Below are 13,217 nucleotides of genomic sequence, written 5' to 3'. Positions count from 1 at the left end.
TTTTGCTTTTTTTTTTTTTTTCAAATTTATTTGTTTGGTGTGCAGCAGTGCAGCATCACTGTAATGATGTTTGCCCCTGCTGATGTGTGAGGGCGAGCGACTTGGCCCCATGTAATATCTGCCTGCACATGGATCACATATCTAACATTAAATAAGCTGTTCATCATGTACCCTGCAGGTTAATCATTTATCTACACCTCATTGGATCACACTGATGGATTATTCTTAATAAAAGCACCTTCTTCTAGTTGCCACATGCTTGGCTGACTGGGAGAAGTGCTCTCCTCCAGCTAGGTTCTCTCCCCCCAACTTAAAGCTCTAATTAAGTAGCCAGGGTGCTAAGTTACAGAGAAACAGCTAGCAGGAACCACAGGAGACAGGCTGCAGTGCTACAGCAGCGGCAGCAGCAGGCCCACTCACTGCGATCGTTTCCTCAGACGGGTGTCAAAACACCCCCGGTCTGCCTCCCATCAAGTCCCCTGCGCAGAAATAGGAAGTGAGCCTCTGAAAGGAAAGATTAAAGTTTTCTGGAAGTACTGTTGGCAGCTGCACATGCCCTAAAGATAAACTTTATCCGGCCGCATGTGCAAAACTTTGCTGAAGCCATTTGTCATCTTCGAAAGTAATACATTTCCAAGTGGCTTGGATTTTAGACAAGAACATGAGACTGGCCACCGCAGTGTGGTCTGCTAGTGGGCCACTGTTCTGATGCTAAGGGAGAAATCTAAATCATACCAAACTTGTGCAAAGAAAAAAAAATGCACCTCCATACATTTGCTATGTGTTCCTTTATACAAAACATTCACTCTTATCATGTGAAATATTTGACCTTGAAAGCTCGAAAGCTCAAATTGCTTTATAATTCCATCGGTTCCACTTGTGGGCAAGTTTCATTCACAAAAATGCCGGTGTTTCAATGACATGTCATCAACGCAGAAATTTAAAGGTTTGACATGAAGTTAGATCAAACATCTTGTAAAGTCAATGACTGGGGCATGACAGTCAGAGATGGATACATGTTCACCCTGACAGCTGCCTGCATAAAAACACTGAAGCAGCTGTTGAGAGAGCAGGAGTAGAAAGAGTACTAGAATACTGTACTCATGTAAAAGTGCTCTTACTTAAAAAAAAAATCACTTGAGTAAAAGTACAAGTACCCCAAGTAACCCTAACCCTTAAATAAAATCAAAAGGTAGTTAAGTTACAGTAAAATGTACTCTAAGTAAATGTTAGATTCCTTATAGGGAGGTCCCACTATACCCAGTTCACTGAGTCTCACTCCCACTGCGCTCCTCAAATTTAAAAAGAACAACAATTAAAAAAAAGCCATTTCGGTGCAACATGATCTCATCCCTACTCCCCATATTACGATGCTCCAGCATTACAAAAATGACGCAGGAGGAAGCCCTTTGTATTGTATCATGACGCAGAAGGGGTCAGCAGTAAGAAGGGGTTTGGGAAAGATCGCTCATGTTGCTAAAAACACCTGACTTTGACTTCCACAAATGCTGCAACTGATGTAGTTGTTTGTTGGTCTCAAACACTGGTCTCCTGGGTCGAAGTCCTGTGTTTGTTGGACCCATCTCCACCCTCCAAGTGGACTCTCGTGCTTTTTAAACGACATCCATTCCTCTGACTGTCTAATAATGAGGTGGATGGGTTGACATTGGAGTTGATGGAAAGTCAGGTGTGTCTCACACAGACACTAAAGTGTGCCCAAGCTGCATGTTTTGACACCCTGGAAGTGAGACCAGGCTGCACTGAGGGGAAAAGTTTGTCACTAAACACGGAAGTCACCGTCAGAGGATCCACCTTGAGCATGTTAGCATTTAGCATGTTAGCCATACAAGCATGCACCTGATGGGTGTATTTGGTTTACTCTCTTAGCATGCTTGCCAGGTGGTGGATTAAGGGAGCATTTAATCAAGTTAAGTAACTTCACCAATGTACAATACTGCTAACCATAAGCTATGAGAACTGTACTGTTCACTAGCCATGGCCTGGGTGCGGCCTCTGTTCTCAGCCAGTGAAGGTAAACATTTACAACGCATATCATTTCTGGAGTGTAGCTGAGTGACGAGTGTCAACTGAGTTTGGTTCTCCTGTGGCCGCAAAAACACCAGCAGCTTCTTCTCTGCTACAGTGGCTGTAGATGATTTTTTGTTGATTTTTTAAAAATACTCAAAAAAGTACAAGTTCCTAGAAAAATGTCAATTACAGTAACAAGAGCAACCTCCACCAATGCAAAACAAAGCAATAAAATCAAAAAATCAACACACTCAGAATTTGAGCCTCGTAGCAAACTGTCAAACCATGATGATGATGATGACTGCGAACACAACATTAAGGTTTTTTTTAAATATTATTTGGTTTCATGTTTAAACTCCCACCTCATTCAGATTAAGGCATAATAATTCTCAAGTCAAATGACAGTTTTTCCCGTTGTGGCGACAAGGACTCATACAACAACAGGTCTGGACCACTGGTATATTTACTTCGTACTTGAGAGAAAATATTAAATACAAGAAAGCTGATTAATGCCACAGATTCTCTTAAATCACCCAGTGAGCCACAAATCTTTATACCAGTGGGTCTTACACGAGGCCCACAGTCTCTGTGTGTATGTGTAGAGTTTCAATATATGTTTCCAAATGAGCAGTCACAATAAATTGCTATTCATACCCACTTAGCCCTCCCCAGCACACACACACATGTGAACATACATATACACACCCTGCCAATCTCAGCCCTTGTGCCAGCTAGCCATCTGGTCAGAACATGATCATCATATGCAATCTGCCCACCCAGGCTGGCACTGATTCACCAGACCAACACTCCAATTACCCTCATCATGCCAACAGTACAGCAGAAAAGCAAACAGCACACACACCCCACAATGGGACCCACCTGTGCAGGGGTGGAACGATTGCCAGATAGTCTTGTAAAGAGAGGTCAGTGTGTCATAGAAATTGAAATACTCAGCTCTGCAATTAGACGCATTTACAAACATAGTACGAGACTCAATTAGCCTTTATATTGTGGAGAGGAGAACTCCGATTATATGTTGCAAGGTTGGATTCATCTCACTTCAAATCATCTGTCTGCATCATCACAATGGATCAGGGCTATAAGGTTGTGACCTTTGAAAGATCAATAAGCAAACATAGTCAATGCCCACCCAGGAAGCATATGTGGTTGCTGATGCAAACATAAATGCAGAGAAAGCACATTTAAAGCCATCCAAGTATCTGATGCTTTTGCCGAAGTTTGCTGCGAATTTAAGAGCAGAAGTTTTTAAATGATGGATTTTTCCTCATCAGTGAAACCTGACCACTAATGTCTGTGGCCCCTATCAGCTGATAAGCCCACTGGCTCAACATTGATCTATCTCTCAGCCCATCTCCCTTTTCTTAATTTTAATTTTCCCATTCCTAACCCATGCTAATTCATCCCCTCTGCTGTATGATCCATGGACCAGAGGCCTCGGCAGCGCAGAGTGCCAGGAAGGGTCACTGTTAATTATATCCATTTAATACCCACTTATGTCTGCAGCGACGTCTTCCTCCTGGGGTCACGCAGACTTCGCCCTGCACTTTATCCAATAATCTCACAGAATATAGGCTCGGATATTCCAAAAGATCAATGTCATTAACAAGAAGGCACAGAACGCATTTGATTATGGATGTAATTAGTACAGGCTTGAGGGGACTTGCTCCTATGCACAAAGAGGCAAAATCCATTTAGTATCAAAATTGCCTTAAAAATGGACACCACTTTGAGATCATTTTTGCAACTGATGACCACCATAATGCAGTTAGTATCACTAATGACAGGGAATTAGGGCTCATATACATAATACTTATGTCTAACTTTGACAGATAGAAAAGAGCATTAAGTGTGGCTGAAAGCGAGTCATGTTCCAAGTTGTGGTGAGAGGGTTCAATTTACCGTCGCCAGTCGCAGTTGGTGATGTTGGATTGGGTGTTCGTCTCTTCTATGCCAATTTACCTGTGGAAAAAAAAAGGCAGTCCTACTGGGCAAGTGTCTCTGAGGACCTGTGAAAGGTGACACTGTGGATGCTGCATTAAGAGGATGAGCTTTTAATAATTCTGTCACAGGGCCGGGGAATATCAGGCTGGGATCACTTTACAGCCCAGCTGAACTGAACATCCAGGCTCATTAAAACTCTGTCCCCTGCTGACTTTATCTCTGCGTCATCAGATCGCTCTTCCCTCCTCCGTTTCTTTCTTCTTCTTCTTTGTTTTTTGTCTCCAGCATGGTCTCAGTCAGATTTTTGACATCACAGACACACCTAGAGGCGTTGCTGTCCATCAGCGATGCACTGGTGTCAAGCAACTAGGTCAGCCATGTCTCAAATGAACGATAACTTAGTGGTAATATACAATTTAGAAACCCCTGAATTCAGTCGGAATTGCCCATCATGCAGCAGCCAGCCTTTGGAATACCTGCTGTAGACATCAAGTTAAAGATTACTTTCAGTCTGCGGTTTTTCTGCTAATGTAGGTAGAGCAGCAACACATACCTCTTGACTGAGAACAATCTTGGCCTCCAGTGGAAACCTGTTGCGAGGGATGTGAAAGGGAACAGACAAAATGACAGGACTGAGGAGAGTTTCTGTGGCTTGTATTGGATTGCATTGCCCTGAAATTCAAGCCTGTGTGGTAACAGGGTACAGCCACTTAAGATGGCAAGATAGCCACGATGATGGACAGTTTGATTTTTTATATAATATCATCTACGGGTTACACTTTGCGGTGAGGAGAGAGGGGAGACAGAGTTTAAGTGTAAAACATTCTATAAAATGGTTTAATGGAAAATAAACACTCCCTTGGGATGATGTTACATTTTTTCTCCTACTTTAATTTAACACCAGAGGCTAAGGTAACTAATAATCTCTCACTGGCACACATGGTTCAGATGTCTGGTCTCGTAATGTATAAATTTATAGGCACCGACAACTGATAACACGTAGCCCGTGTACATGTGTACTTTGCATGTTAACAAAACCTCCCATACACCATCAAACATCTCATGACACTCAATTATAGGTCTGTATACGTCTTGTAGATTACAGGACCTTTGCAAGTGATGGAAAAAAAAAGAAGGGGGGGAAGCCTGCTGCATAACGTCTAGCTGATTTCACTTTATAGTAGACTACTAAACCGCCGTAAATGCACACATGTTAAAATCCCTCTCTGTTTTCCATCAAGCTGCTGTGTAGTGGCTATGTTAAATGTAGGTGGTAAGCTCATATATCTAATTATACAATAGCCAAACATTTTTTGTTAATGAAATGGAAGGAGCGTAATTGAAAACTTCAGCATAATTATTGCTTGGTGAGTGGCTGGCTTTCGGAAAATTGCACGTGTAGGAAGAGGTCTCAGCAGGGGTACCCAGGACTTATGAATCGAGCCATTTCAAAAAATCCTTACAGAGCGGCACGTGTACACACATACACGTCCTCACACATTTATATCATTATTATCATTGTTAAAACAGAAAAAAACAGCAACATTAAGCAAGGGGATTATACAAAATTCATGTATCCCTTCTGGATAAGTGTGCCTCATTTACTTTAAAGGGCATTACACATTCTAATGATTACATTTAAGATCTTAAAGCTAAAAGTTTTATTCTATTTTTTTCTATAAGCAGGGTACGTAATGCCTTAAAAAAGGTAAGGATATGGATAAATTGGGACATCACCTCATAGGTCCTTGTGCAGAGAAACCAGAGCAGCCAAGACACATAAAGCCAGGTTAGAATGGCTTGGCAGCCGCGCTAACAATGTTTGTCACAACTGCCCTCTTTCCATCCCAAGCTCAAATGAGAGAAGTCAGAGAAATATGGGATTACCATGAGTTATTTATGACGCTGAAACCCAAGAGCCCCTCTTTATGAAATCATCTCTGCTGATTGGGTCGCCCTTTCGCCGCGCAGCATCTGATATAATTTCAAATGGTTTAACATCAAAGTCGCTTGTGTAAAGTATGAGTAGTTTTGCACACGTTCAATCAAAATACAGATCTTTATCGGCATCATGCTGATTGACATGAGCGGACTGTTGTGAAACAGATACTGCGGCTGTCATAGTCATTATGGATTTTTCTGTTTAAAGATACAGCTCGGGGAGGAAAAAAGCATATGGCCTTTTACGCTGAAATGTTTTCTAGCCAGCATAAGTGTAGTGGATTCAGAAACCTGGCTCTGATGGACTCGGGGGGAAAAAGGACAACCTTTTCAACTGTTAGCTTTAATACTTCTAAAATCAAAGTGTCAGTGATAAAATCAGATTTTACTGATAAAAAAATATCTACAGTATATTAGCCGACATTTACGCCACGTGACAGGATGGAGTTTCAAATCTGTAGCGATAGAATGGCAGTCCTATTGTAGCAGTTGTATATACTCAATAACCAGGTTCGAAAACCTACACCAAGAAGAGAACTACTCACGGATACAATCAATGGCAGTCCATAGTTAATGAACTTTCTGACCTTTAGGAAAATGTACACTGCTTAACCAGATTCTGCGTATTTAATAATTCAGTTAGAGAGTAAGAGAGCTGAATAGAGGAGCATCTCTCACCCAATATAGTCAGGGATATCATTTTGTCCAGAGACAAGGGTTGACGTTATATTGCTGTGGCCAACAGAGGGAAAAAAACTCATTATGGAGACATCCATTTGTTGGGGTTTTAATAAAAAAGACAGAATGAATCTTAGGCACTGGACTAATGGGAAAATCTATGCAGAAAACTAAACTCCCAAATGAGGGTCCTGGACATTTGAAGTCATTAGTGTGGAGATTGTGGTCAGTAAAGTGAATTTACATATATGGACATTGCTTTGAAGAAAGTCTGCAGGAAGGCGGAGAGCGGAGAGGAGATACTACAGTAGCTTGATCTGCCATTGAGATCTTCTGAATGGGAGATCATAGGTGCATTATTGATGAGTCTCAGTTTGAGTTTCAGCTCCAGAGGAAATGATAAGGTGTAATGCAATGGTCTACGGTGATCATGGACAGCTTTGTCCTACATACTGTATTGCAGGCTCCTAAGGTGGCAACCTGCTGCCACACCATATCTCTTTGCATCACCTTTTATGTACTTAGACTATGGTGAGAATAGTCAGTGTATTTGGTTGGTATATGATGCCCAATAGCTACAATCATTCCCAGGTCTGCTACCTGTCGCATATGGGTCTCTCACAAAGAGAAAGAAGGAGAAGTTATTTCCCAGTAGACTTAAATGACTAATTTAGAACATATGGCATTTATCCAGTATCTGGTAAGAGGTACTAAAATCAACCTCTTGAAGACAGCCCGTCCCATGCATGCTAACTCTTTAGCATTCAGTAAGTTTAGCAGTTTTAGTGAAGGTAAATGAGAAATAGGTAACGGATAACATTTATTTTTTTGTACACTAGATTTGACAGTGTTAACACATATTCTTTATTAATATGTTCCATTTTCTTTATAATATTAATTTACATGAATTTGAAAGTCGTCATTGTTTTGTTTAAAGGAATACTTTAGTCCCTAAATAACCATTTTGATATCAATTACTCACCACATATTGAGTTGAACTCATGAAGTAAACTTTGTTTTCCTTGAATCTGTTATTTCGTTTGGGTTATTTTGTGACTTTCTTGTTTTAAAGGGTTAGTTTGGATTCACCAAAGTCACATAGTAACACAAACAAACTACCAATCCAGGCAGTGGTAGACCAGCCACTTCCATGTTCAGCAAGGTAAAATTATTGTTTTTGCCAATGGAGTCTGGCTTTGAAGAGAGCATAGATATATTTCACTTTAGTTCAGTCCCCCGTCAGAAAAGGCTGTCTGTTTAAGAAATACTGAGCATACAACTGAATAAATGAGACTTGGATGATACTGCACAAGTTTGTAAAAGGGTGTTTTGATATAGTTTTGCTGTTGTTAAAAATGGTCGCCGTTGACTTCATTTCACAAAAAATGCTTTGTTCACTGGAGGCATGCGAAAAAAAAACGTTTAATTTAACATAACACAAGGTGAGTTGTTCATATAGGCTACAAATGGTCATTTGAAGTTGGAGTATTCCTTTGATGTTTCATCCATCCATTTTCTAACTGTTACTCTTTTCATGTAAATTGGCATTTATAACTTTTTTTGTCGAAGAGTTTACTACTTAAACTTTCTCGACTAAAATTTCAAATATAGGTCTGCATTCAGTTTTGCTTGCTCGTGCATTGTTGATTTAATTTGAAATGCCTGTCTCTGAGGTAAAAAGATTTCATTTTTGAAATGACTGCGACAAAAACAGTTGCACGTCTTCATAGAGCTGAAACTGTTAGTTGCTTGCAGTTACTTGTCTTGCTGCATGCTAAAGTGTTAGCATGGATACACATAAGGTTTCTGAGACAGCCTCTCACAAACTGGGCAAAGCAACCAACTAACCGGAGTTGTCTGAGTGAAAATCCTGTAATGCACAGTGTATATGAAATGAATAGAATGAGCAATGCCAGAGAGGAAAAAGGGGAAAAAAATCTGCCTCCTTAGCCAACTTGATTGTTATTGCACAGTGCTTACGGTGTTTTCTGGGCCTGCACATGTAATCAATACCCCCAGGCAATTTTAAGCGTGATCAGTTTGGATGGATTATTGCTTGGCAGGAAGGCTTTTACATTGATCCTCTCATCATGTCAATCACTGACAGTGACAACTCTGAACTCTTCAAATTCCATACATCAGCAAGTGCTGTTCACAATCTGGCTGCATCAAAAACAGTGAGTCAAGAGGGTGTTGTGGGATCTGCTGAGGCTGGGCTTCTTATATTTTAATGCACACTGTAATGTATTTCAAGGCCCAGTGTGACTTCAGTGTGGCACATCATTCATTCTCCTGTATAGTTCTCTATTGCTTAAAGCAGCCACAACCAGGGCCAATAGATTTTTTTTTACAGAGGAAAAAAGGATGCAACACTACCCATTACCCAAAGTGTATGGCCATCACATTTGAAATGAGGGACATAACACTCTCTATTTACTCTTATAATCTGTAATAGCACATATTATAATAGCATGTAATACTTTTGTTCAACTCCCAGTAATACGGTTACACCAGAAAATGGTCAAAAAGACACTGACATGTATCAAAACTGTGAAAAATGTTAAGCAAACATCTGAAAATTCAACATGTGGTGATGAAATCTCTCAAATGTGAATCCAGAGATTAGCATTAAACTGAGTTGTTAAAATAATAACAGCTGCATGTTAAGCTGCAAATGTTAGCATTTGATTTCAGTGCAAACACAACATGAACCCACTCTGCCATATTTGTCAAGTGCTACTGCTGGAGTAGTTTTGCAAGCCCTGCCTTTATTTGTTCCTGCAGCTACTAGCAGGAGCTGACATCTCATCTAATGAAGAGCAGATAGCAGAGACTGGTTCAAATCAGTGTTGGGAAACTGGGGCTGGCTGGTGAAACACAGAGTGAGTTGTAATATCCTCAATTTCTCCCAGCTGGAGCAGGCTAGAAGCATGTAACCGATAGTGTCCGCATGCATATTTTACACTACAGCTCAGGTGTAAAGTTTCAGCACTTGCAAGGAGCTGAACAGATTTGACAAAGTTAGACTGTAGGATACGTTGGAAATGAGCATATATAGAGTGAAACTGCAAGTTTATGGCCAAAACTTGACTGATAATAATATCTTTTTGCTACATTTTTGCCACAGTCTATTTCACATTATGTGGGTAAATTCAGTGCCAGACCAAACACATTTGGCACCCTAGGCAAGCTTCTCCTAACTCCCCTCCCCAAATATATATATACGTATATATATATATATATATATATATATCTACAAAATAAAAGAATATAAAATTTGCAATATATATATATATATATATTGCAAATTTTGTATTCTTTTATTTTGTACATGCCCTTTTTTGGGGTTTTCATTTTCTCTTACTTTGATGCTATCCACATTCACTAGTACCCACAATACCCATCAATGCTCTAGCATGTTCTGACTGTGATGATCCAACAAGTTCTCATCCCAAGTCGTCACATATCACAGAGTAGTCAGTGGCCTTTCACGTCTATATATTACACGTTAGGTATCCTCCTGTTTGGTTGTTAATGTTGCAGGACCCTGATACCAGTGTCGTGATGGGGGGTCGGCGCCCCCTTCTAGGTGGTGCACTAGGCGGCAGCCTATAAGAGGATCTGCCACTGGGTGAGTTACTCTATTCACCAATTCTTTTCTTCATTTCAGAGGAACTCTGCATTGCTTTTGTAACCCTAACCCTAACCCTAACCTGTGCCGCAACACATGCTAAGACCCATGCCGCAGACAATATGTCAGGCATATGTAAGAATATGTAAATGCTTAATTTCCACTCACCGCCAACATTTTCTTCATGTTTTTTGGTTGCTTTCTGTCTACATATTCAGCATGGCTGGTTGGACTGAGAAAACTGCCAGAAAAAAAGCAGTCCATGTCAGTTGTTGCTTTTGTAAAATGTGAACCTGATCTACCCTGCCAAAAAAACAGTACTTGTTTTGGGAGGTCGATGGACCTTCAGCTGTGCACCTTGCAGTCACTTTCCATTTCTCTCATATGGAAAAAGTTACTGGAAACCGCTGCACATATATGCGATCACAGCCTCAATCAGGCCTGCTGAGGACACATTGTAGCCTATATTCAAATCTGTCTCAACGTGCTCTGTTTTCTGTATTTCGGAAATGAGACATTACATCAAAGTTGGTGCATGTTTGACATGGCTTCACGAAAAGACGGAGGCTTGGGGGGAAAAAAAGTCAAAAGAGTGGATCACGATATACATAACAACACTGCAATTACTGGCAACCCTATAGGCCCATACACCAATAACACAGTTAAACCAGCCGATTAAAGCTGAAATAAGTCAATATTTACCATTGCATAACTCAATTGCAAAACTCCATTTTCTCATAATGGCCTCTGATAATGAGGAAGCTCTCCATGGTCATGTGACTGAAGTGGAGCCTAATCATTGGACTGTTACAGTAAGTCATGACAGTTTATTGGCATGGAATTCCATAATGGTGCGGATCAATAGCAACCCAGGAGGCTTTCCTCTCAGCCGGATTTGACACATTTGAATAAGTGCCGCTGAGGGGGAGCAGGCTTATGTTGAGAGGACTCAATCCCTCAGCGAGCAACAACATGTTAACCAGAGTGATATTCATCTGCCGAGGAATAATCCCAAGACGAAACAAACTGCCACAGCAGGTACACCTAATAAGAACCATCAAAACTTTGCTGCTTTAGGACAGGGGTGATCATCAGACGCTATGAAAACAATCCGAACAAATGACGCCCATACGTTCAGAGAATAAAAGATACAATCAGGCTCGTGCCCTTCTCACCCCTCCTCCTTTGAGATCCCTGTGTTGGGAATAGAATAATATAAGGCTTGAGGCAGCAGGTTGTGAGATAAAAGGCCACATCACAATGATGATCTCTATCGATCGGCAACCTTGGGCACACAGAGGAGGTCCGGCATTTGTCACGTCGAAGCTGAACCCAATAGCTGATCCACGCCGCTCTCTGATGAATTGGCCCTGTTCGCCAAGTTTGTTTAATTGATGACGTGTTCCCTTTCAGGTGGACCACCACTATGTTCCACGCATTCATTGATTTTCCAAAACACCCCCACCTTTTCTCCAAGCTTTTTTAAAGGTGCCCTGACTGCAAAAAACACCCCCACCCTCGACTAGACCTCGGCGACATGGCAACAGGAGTGTCCTTCAACCTGCCTCTGACCAGCCACTTAAGAGTTTCAGAGATGGATATACAGTGCCTCTTTGTTAGTATAGAGGCCTACTAGGTGTATCAACTTAAAAGTATTATGAGAAGTGAGCAAAAGTCAAGTCTCTGCTCACATTCCTCAAAGACATGGAGCAGTTAGCTGAAAGTTGTACGAAAATACGCACATTTACACACACACAAAGGCACACAAAACTGTTTAATTTCCATCTCAGATGTACATGAATGTTGAAACTGTCACAGCACTAATGTCCATTAGAACTGTGGTTTTGTGAGTTAAATTAATAGTGATGTTTCCCCCAACTTTCTATATCCTTCTCACTCTCTATGTGACGAGTGGCGTTAAATGTAGGTTATAATAACCACCGACTACTGTTGGATTCTTCCAGTAGAGTGCATTAAAAAGAATTCTGATGTGAACTAGTAACCACAGGCATCTTCTTTGGTGAGCAATACCCAACTGTTGATCCCTCTCTGCACCAAACTGTTAATGTTCTGAAATGCTCACCGGGGCTATAGTGCGCCACGCTTCAGCAACTCTCAACAATCCATACAGGAAAGAATTTGAATTTGTAAACCACACAATCCTATTCCAGGGGATCTGGAGTGCGTAACTTTGTCATCTTGAGAGCCTGCATGAAAACTAACACTTGCTGGAGCAGCCAAGCAACCAGTCAAGCGCTAGGTAGGCAGCTTTTGGCCATCAAAGGGAAATTCCAGCCTAATGGGGTTTCAGAGTTTCCAGTGTATCCCTCTGCTATCCGCTGAGAACACGATTACCTGAGGAGCGTTATCACACACACACATACACACACATGCAAACACTCGCACACACCTTTCACACTCTCTTAACTTTGGAGTTTGTACTTCAGGTGGATGTGCACATGCCTTAGACAGGCAAAAGTAAGCATGGGAGTAACTGAGGAATAAGCATGCAGCTCATTATAAGGCTTTGATTTTAAACAAATATAAAGGAAAGCAAGCGAAGCACTCCGGCAAGCTATGGATTGACTCAAGAGCTGAGACATGGAGGTAAAAAAAACACAAGAAGAGGAGCACCAACAAAGGTGGAGAAATTGTGCAAAAAAAGGCATACTTTTGGATTTAAAGCACCTATCTCAGATCCCAGAGCCTTGAGAATGGGATTGGATTACTGTCGGTTAGATTTACTCCTGTGGCTCTTCGCCACTACATCATCGTAGGGCCCCCTGCCTCTGGATCAATGGGGATATTTACTGCGCCTGTTTCAGGGAGACTTTCACAGTAGGCAGGGCATTAAACAAACAGCCGACAGCCCCGTCCCAATGATGGCCTGTCTGTTCACACTGTGCCATGCCCCAAATGTCACACATATTCACTTCAAACAGGTAGCACACAAACACGAGTGAAGTGCAGATAAAAC

This window comes from Epinephelus lanceolatus, chromosome 10, assembly GCF_041903045.1.
Source record: "Epinephelus lanceolatus isolate andai-2023 chromosome 10, ASM4190304v1, whole genome shotgun sequence".
Taxonomy (NCBI): domain Eukaryota; kingdom Metazoa; phylum Chordata; class Actinopteri; order Perciformes; family Serranidae; genus Epinephelus; species Epinephelus lanceolatus.
Note: the sequence above shows the minus strand (reverse complement) of the source record.